At 35.2% G+C, this 9008-nt stretch overlaps 1 non-coding gene across 1 annotated transcript; it reads right to left on the bottom strand.

Moving 5' to 3' along the window:
• Positions 1-4843: 4843 nt before the first annotated feature.
• Positions 4844-4950, bottom strand: LOC123232686. Its single transcript, XR_006505213.1, has one exon. It is a non-coding gene; the product is annotated as a U6 spliceosomal RNA (small nuclear RNA).
• Between the last annotated feature and the right edge of the window lie 4058 nt (positions 4951-9008).

Below are 9008 nucleotides of genomic sequence, written 5' to 3'. Positions count from 1 at the left end.
CTCTCTCTCTCTCTCTCTCTCTCTCTCCTTCTCTCTCTCTCTCTCCTTCTCTCTCTCTCTTCCTCTCCCTCCCCCTCTCCCCATTCCAGATAGGCTTAAGGCAAGCTGTTTCCTCCTTCCATTCCCTAACAACTGGTGGGTTTCCTACTGACTTCAGAACCAATCCCTAAATCTTAAGAAGGTCTAGACTCTAGAGCAGGGGTCAGCAACCTTTTTAGCCGTGAGAGCCATAAATGCCACATTTTTTAAAAATGTAATTTCCTGAGAGCCGTACAGTGCTCACCGTGCAGCTCCTGTAACAGCGCCTGAAAAAAAAATTGACTTTATGGCTCCTGCAGAAAGAGTCATATCTGGCCCTAAAAAGAGCCAGATATGGCTCGAGAGCTATATGTTGCCGACCCCTGCTCTAGAGAGTCTTTCCATAGCTCATTCTCTGGGGCAGCTGAACCATGTTATGAAAATTACCCTGGGCTAATTCTACAGGTTGCCAAAAAAAGAGGGAGAAGGAGCACAACCATCTATTCCCAACCCATGTACCTGGGAAGGAAAGGGGCAACCTTTTAATAGTGAGGATTTATAAAAGGATTATTCTTGCCAGGTCATGTCTGAATTTTTAAGCTATTGTAAAATTTCAAATAAGTAAGAAGCAAGCATTTTTCACAGATTTTTCTGAAAGTTTTTACTATAAGCATTTCACCTTGTGATGAATTTGAACATCCATTAACTGGAGAAAATAGAATTTCCTTAAATCAATTCAGAATTGTTTCCTTCCCTGGACCCAATATGCTGTAAGAAAAACTCAAATACATTCAATATCAGAAAATGATTAAATACTTGTGAAATAATTGTATCTTGTCTTGAACAAGGGAAAGAATTCTCTATTAAATTGTTTTATTATTGGTCAATTGATCAGTGTTGCCATCTGTTCAAGGGCTCTGTTGTTCTTTTTTTTCATTGATAGAGAAAATTCAAAAAAAGAGTTCTCAACAATAGCTCCTCTTAGATTCCTGTCTCCACTCAGTATATTCCTTGGGAACTTTAGAATCTTGCTCATTTTAACAAGGCATCTTCCTTTTTCTTATAAGCTATACAGGCATGGTTCATAGAATAAGTTTATTACACGTGACAAAGACTACAGAAAGGTCACAGATAGCCAAGATCAGAGATACCAAACTTGGGAGCAAAATTCCCATGCTAGGTAACCAGATTAAAATGTATTCACAAGGGTAGCTAGGTAGCTCAGTGGATAGAGAGCCATAGGAAGTTCTGGGTTCAAATCCAACCTCACACACTTCATAGCTGTGTGACCCTGGGTAATCATTTAATTGCAATTGCCTACGTCTTAAAACTCTGCCTTGGAACCAATATTTAGTATTGATTCTTAGACAAAAGGTATGGGTGATTTTTTCAATGTAATCAGAATATATTTAAAAATATACAAAATAAATATACATACAATATACAAAATAAATTAAAATACATAATAAAATAAACAAATACAGTGGTACCTTGACACACAAGTTTAATTCATTCCATGGCCAAACTCATGACTCAATTTGCTTACGTGTCAAATCAAATTTCCCCATTTAAATTAATAGAAATACAATTAATCTGTTCTGGCCCCAAAAATCCATGTGAATTTTTTTATATGCTTTTAAATATGAAAACGTACTTTATAAATAACAAATAAATGTATTTATAGATAATAAGAAAGGCTGTAAAGAAATAAACTTGCATGTGAATTGTTATTTATCTTCAAGGTCAGTTTAAGATGCTGGCAGAGAAGGTTTTCATTTCATGGACTATCGCTTAACATAACTTACTCTCTACATAACTAACACTACATTTAAATGCAAAATCGACCTTACATATTACTTATGATATTAACTTTACTACTAAACTTAATTTCTATTTTTTTACTTTACTTATCACCATTTTCTTCATTGAATTTTGGCTATTTTGACGCACTTTCCTCAATTTCACTTAGAAGCTGTTTCTACAAAAACCTTTCCATGGAACTTTGTTTCAGAACATTTCAATAATGTGTGAAACAAGTGTCATCCACAGCTCCAACACAGGACCTGTCACAACTTTTTTCTGGGTGTGTCTTTTCAATAAATGTTTAATTTTTTCCCAAATCCTCAACATTTCCCTACTCTCACTTGTACTGATTACCTTATCCATCTTGGGCTCCTCCCATGGATGGAAGCTAATGATTCAAATATTGGTTCTTGACTTAAAGCAAAAAATCCCAGTTGTGATTTCTCCTATCTCAAATTGCTCATGACTTAAGGTGCTCGTGTATCAAGACACCACTGTACATCAAAATAAATAAAAATATAATACACCATAAATAATGTTAATTTGTGATTTTCTGAGTCAACCAACATATGACATGTGGGGATCCATTTCTATTTGATTTTGATACCATCAGTCAAGACAATTTTCCCCTTTGGTGAATTTTATAGTTAAAAGGAACTTCAGTAACCAACTAATTCAAATCATGCATAAAAGAAATCCTACTATAACAAAACTTACTGTGCAGCTATTCAATCTTTGTTTGAATAAATTCATTAATGGGGATCCCACCCCCCTCTCCAGAGGCATTTTATATAATATAAGCATTTTCAATCATGCTTATATTAATTGTAGCTTTAAAAAATTCTGTTTTGAGGATAATCTTTAACTTTCCTGTAGCTTTAGATGTTGAAAAGTTCTGGGCTCTAATTGTTCTGCAACTTCTCAGAAATTATTTCTGTCTTTACCAAGCCATTTTAAGGTTTTTGAGCATCTTTGATATCAAACATTCTTAACTACTTGTTAATTAATCATCAAAGAAAAGGTGTTCATTTGCTCACTGAACTTTCCTAATTTGCTCTTAAACTCTCTACCTATCCAGTGTCTCCAAGGGGAAACTTCCCTTTCTACTTCCTGTGGCAACTCTCTCTTCCTTTCTCTTTTTGTGTTCACAACAAAAAAAATGTAGAGAAAGATCACAGCTGTGTGGGCACATCCCCAAATCTGCAGTCCTCATGGCTGTATCTTTTCCAATAAGAAGAAAGTTCCCTTGGCAACCATTTTGCAGTGTTACTAACTCCAACTAATTCGCTCTTCCCTCATTGGCCTTTGAAACCCATTATTGTTTTTTTTTAAGTTATCGTGCATAGAATAATAAAGATTAAAATTTAAACAATTCGGTTAAACTGAAGCCTAATTCTTTAAAGAACAATATGCCCTTTTTCTCCCTCTAAATGCTATTCTGCTCACATGTGTCTTCACATGTTCAAAGTTAACCAGAGGTTTCTTTCCAAAAAGAAAACTTCCTTTGTAGATAATTCTACTACCTAGAGTTTCCAGAATAGATTCTGTTTTTCTTTCCACTCATTAGTGTTCAGGTTGGAAAAAAGAAAAGATGTTTGTAATCCCAAACAAGTAAGCCACTCCATCTACTTGTCTCCTCTTTGGGAATTTTGCAACTTGAAATGATGATGATGATGACAGCAACACCGATGATGATGATAGCAAGAAGGCTATGATGGCTGCAATATGTACACAGATAAGAATACATATATTTATACACACATATACATATATTATGGAATTAACAACTAAGAAAACCATGGAAATCCTCTTCTAGGAAGTATCAACTGATCCTTGAAGGGCCCTATAGAGACTCTAAGAGGCAGAGATGAAGGGGGAAAGAGTTTTCTAGGAATGAAAGATAGCCTACAAAGTCATGGAGGCAAGAGATAGAATGCTGTGGGGGGGAACAACTATTAATCTAATTTATCTGAAATTTTAAAGTGTTATATGACACATTTTCCAGCTTAGAGCCAAGAAGAGAGCTTGCCAGTGAATGTCCTCCTGTGTGTCTAACACTACCAGGGCTATTCCACCAAAAACGTTTAACAGAAACAAAGAGACACAAGGAAATGTGCATGTCTTGTCCACCACAGATATTTATGAGTAAAAACTAGTAAACTAGAGTAGTAAAAAGTACAACTTTTATCACAGTAAAGAAATAAACTTAGAAATGAGTTCTAGTCACAACTGGCTGAAGGAAGGCAAGGGAAAGGGAATAAATTTAGTCAATTCCTTTATATACCCAACAATAGATCTACTTTTACCATTACTCTAACCACATCAATGAATTATAGTCTTGATACCTATTTCTGACTGTCTCCTTGTTTTCATATCTCTTCTGTGGGACTAGGAGGTAAAAATGCATCTCAGCCTCTATTCTTTCTGTTGTTGCTGTTAAAACTGCTCAGTCATGTTTAATTCTCTTCTCTATTGCTATTACTCCTGGTGGTGAGGGAAGAGCTATCCTTGCCCCCTTTTTGATTCTTAATCATTCTCCATCATTCTCCCTAAGACACCCATACAACCCTAAATCTTACAGTTTCCTTGGCTAAGGAGATATTTATAATTTCTAAATATATATAATTCCCAGAAGTCTTTGTGTTTGTGTAACTACTCCCACCCAAGGAAGGGGTAGAGTCTTTCCCTCCCTTTCAAGAGGTTGGTTAAAAATGGGAACTTCAAAAGGGTGGAAACTATAGCTATAGCAATCAATCAACAAGAATTTATTAAATGTCTATTCTGTGCTTGGCACTATACTAGGTGTTATAGAAACAAAGACAAAAAAATAGTACCTGCTCTTGAAGAGTTTACACTTGGGGCAGAGGGGAGGAGGGGTGTTGGGAATGATAACATGTAGAAATATACTTTTTATACAAATATATACAAAAAATATAAACTAAACATATATTAGGTAGGGAAACTAGTTTAGGGAAACAAAGAAAGATTTCATATAGAAAATAGTGCTTGGATTGTCTTTTTTTTAAATATGGAATGATTCACAAATTTTCATGTCATCTTTACACAGGGGCCATGCTAATCTTCTTTATAGTATTCCAATTTTAGTATATGTGCTGCTGAAGCAAACACTTGGGCTGTGTTTTGAAGAAGGAAGGGGATTATTTTTTATTTGTTTATTTAATTAATTTAGAATATGGTTATATGATTCGTATTCTTTTCCTCCCCTCCTCCTATTCCCCTCCCATAGCCAACAAGCAATTCAACTGGGTTTTACATGTATCATTGATCAAGACCTATTTCCATATTATTAATATTTGCACTAGAGTGATCATTTAGAGAGTTTACATCCCCAATCATATCCCCATCGAACCATGTTGTCAAAAAAATATTTTTATCTGTGTTTCTACTTCCATGGTTCTTCCTCTGAATGTGGGTAGCGTTCTTTTCCATAAGTCCCTCAGAATTGTCCTTTATCATTGCGTTGTTGCTAGTAGAGAAGTCCATTCTGTTTGATTGTGCCACAGTATATCAGTCTCTGTGTACAACGTTCTCCTGGATCTGCTCCTTTCACTCTGCATCAATCCCTGGAGGTCTTTCCAGTTCACATGTAATTCCTCCAGTTTATTATTCCTTTCAGCACAATAGTATTCCATCACCAACAAAAACCACAATTTTGCCTTTTGGGCATAGCACCAAATTGCCTTCCAGAATGGTTAGACCAATTTACAACTCCACCAGCAGTGTATTAGTGTCCCAGTTTTGCCACATCACATCCAACATTTACTACTTTCCTTTGCTGTCATATTAGCTAGTCTGCTAAGTGTGAGGAGGTACCTCAGAGTTGTTTTGTTTCGCATTTCTCTAATTATAAGAGATTTAGAGCACTTTTTCATGTGTTTGTTGATAATTTGATTTCTTTATCTGAAAATTGCCTATTTGTGTCCATTGCCCATTTATCCATTGGGGAATGGCTTGATTTTTTTTGTGCAATTGATTTAGTTCAGTAAAGGGATTCTATAAGAGCCTTAACATACATGATAGCTAGTACAAAGTCACAAAAATAAGAATTGACTGTTTTATATAAAGAATACAGAGAATACCACTTTGTCTAGACCCTGGAAGAAGGGAAGAAAATGAACATATAAAGAGATTGGAAAGATAAAATGGAGTCACTACTTGAAAAAGGTTTTAAAATTCAGAGATGGTTATATTTTCTCCTATGTCATTGTGTGCATTACCTTGCCTACAGGCAAGACTTTTGAGGATGCTTCAAGTCCATCCTATCACAAGTTTAATATGGACCAAACTACATAACTCTAGGCTTAGTTGTTACTCTAAGCATCTTATATCTGTATTAGTTCATGTTTTCCCATTTAAAAAATTTCTTATTCATGTTTCAAACCCTTTGATGGTTGTGGTAAATCGTCTCTATATTACAAGCTTCTCTGAAGTTAGAATGTCATGTGAATTTAGAAATTTTTTTCTACCTTCTCATTAATAAACATGAGCTGTAGGGAAGAGATCCCCAAATTTCAGTCGTGTCTAGCTCTCTAGCCAAAACAGAAGCTCATTTCCCACCTCATTGCCTCCTAGTCTACGGCGCCCAAAGGTAAGAGTATGATTTGTTAATTATGATCTTCTGGGTCTCTCTTTTTTAAAAAAAGGCAATTACAACTACATAACTCAGGCTTAAATTTGAATGAATAAAAGGAATGCCCTTTATTTAAAACAGAGAAAATATCTCTTATTATGCCCTGGAATGAAACCATCCCATTATCTCTTAAACACTGCTCATCTTGGAAGGCATCTCTTAAAGTAAAAGACCTTTCCTTCTTCCAGTTGCACAAAGTGCTCCAGAATTGGTCCTATGCCCTTGGTGATTTCATGCCAGCTCATGGTGACTGTGCCCAGAGCTCTGTCCAGATTTGAAGTGTCACCAATGGGGAAGTCTATTTCTGTGTTATGTGTAGATTCGGTTTTAAGATGTATTTTAGGAATCATTTAAGGGAAAGCCTCTTGTTCACCACTTTAGCAAAAACAAATTTAGATATTTTCTTTTTTTTTTAATTTTCTTTGCTTTGCACTTCCTATATGTTGATGGTCACTGTTGACAGATGTCAACAAAGAGGTTGACATAGATCTTATGACCTAAATTAATTCTAAAACCTTTCTGTATTATTAACTACAAGTAAGGCCAAAGCTTTTATATATGTGATATGTTTCCAGTCATTCAGTCCTGTGTGGAAAAGGGACATCTATCTTATCAGAGTCAACAGGAATGTCCATAACCTGGATCCATAGTAGAAAAAATACTATTCCATGCCTTCAAATATGTGGGTTCAAGGTAAGAACTAGAGTCAATAAAGCCATTTGCTTATATGCTCTGCACATGGATAAATGGTCCCACCATGTTTACATAGCCAGAGTGTCAATAGGTTCTCATTTTTCCATGAAAACACAGGATAAGGCATGTTGATCTGATGTGGCATTGACTACAGAGAGAGAGCAGTGGTGTGGGGAGAGCCCTGAATTTGGAGACAGAGAACCTAAGTCCAAATTCCAGTTTTCTTATTCACTAGTTCTGTAAAAAGGGTCAACCTGCTTTCAATCTATTATAAAATGAGAGAATTAGAGAAGCTTCCTTCTAGTTCTAAATCCTCTGATCCAATCCTATGAACCAAAATAGTAAAGAGGCTCATTGAATCATAGGTCTAGAGTTCAAAGAGACCTCAGATATCTTCTAGTCTGATACTTTCATTTTACAGATGAGAAAACTGAGTCCTGTGAGGATGAAATGGCTTTCTTGGGATAAGATAAGGTATGTTCTTGGGATAAGATAGGGTATATCCCTAACCTCAAAGAAATTTGTCAGTTTTCCTAAAATCTTTTAATATAAAACATTATAGAAAGTCTGTCTATTAATCTATTGAATGGAGGTCCCAATTGTGGAAATATAACCATGCCAAAACATTTTTTTATTTTTATAAATAAAAATTTTTATTTATAATTTTTTCCATTTTAATTTCTTAATGTCCTCAAAGCAAGGTATTTGATACCTGAATTTGTCACTATCACTCACTTGGATGCTTTTCCCTAGTACTGTGATACTGGAAATTTGAGGTCCTTGATCTTAATATTGAGGTCCTGGGTATAAACTTCCTGTGGACATTTAGGGGACTTGAAAACTACATTTCCCATAATTCATCTTGTGTAATACAGGTGGGCAGGAAGTGTGATTACGTAGACAGAAGTATAAAGTCTCAGAACTTGATTGATATGCTCTCTTTCCTATGAAGCAGCAAGAGTTAAGGTATGACGGGCATTTTGAATTGGATCTTAGCAGGCACACGGCCTTCTTAATTACCAATATGGCTTTAAATAGACCATTAATATTTTTTAATATATCCATCTATATCAATATTATTCATAACACTACCTAGCTTTGCTTATTTTGTCATTATAATATTTCTCATTTATATAGCACTTAGAGACATATGAAAACTTTGCATACATTGTTTCAATCATAATATGATGAAATGGGGAAAGTACTGGATTTTATTAATATTGAGTGTTATTCATTTGATATTATTCTGGAGTCAGAATACTTGTTCACAAATTAGTTATTCCATTTTCTATTTGTATGACCTTGAGCATGTCACTAAATGTATCTGATCTTTAATTTCTTCAGGTTTTGTGTCCAGATGTAGGAAGAGGAGACTTTCACCTGTCCCATTCAAAAACCTAAAGTAGAAAAAATGAAAAGAAAAGAAAATGAAAGCTCCTTGTAGTGATTTTGGAAGTGCCAGTAGTCATGGCAAGTAGTGATCAGGACAGTATTATATTTCTCAGACAAGTGCATCCTAGGTCCAGGGGCTCTATGATTGCTAACATTCTATAATGAGGGATCAGAGAGTTCTGAAGATCCATCCTCTGAATCTCAAATATCTGGGAGGTTGGCCTAAGATTATGAGATATAAATCAATACAAGAACCCAGGTATCCATGATAAGATAAAATAGGGCCCACCACCCAATCCAGGTGTATAACAGGGAGCAGAGCCAGGTCCTTGAACCAAGCACTAACTTGGTGCCTAAAGTTGAAGAGATGAATAAATCAAAGAAAATATCAAGAGCAATGTATATATATATATACATATATATATATATATACACACACACACATATATAT

The sequence above is a fragment of the Gracilinanus agilis genome, chromosome 1 (genome assembly GCF_016433145.1).
Source record: "Gracilinanus agilis isolate LMUSP501 chromosome 1, AgileGrace, whole genome shotgun sequence".
NCBI lineage: Eukaryota > Metazoa > Chordata > Mammalia > Didelphimorphia > Didelphidae > Gracilinanus > Gracilinanus agilis.
The sequence above is the reverse complement of the archived record's forward strand: the minus strand, read 5'-3'. Positions and strand labels throughout refer to the sequence as shown.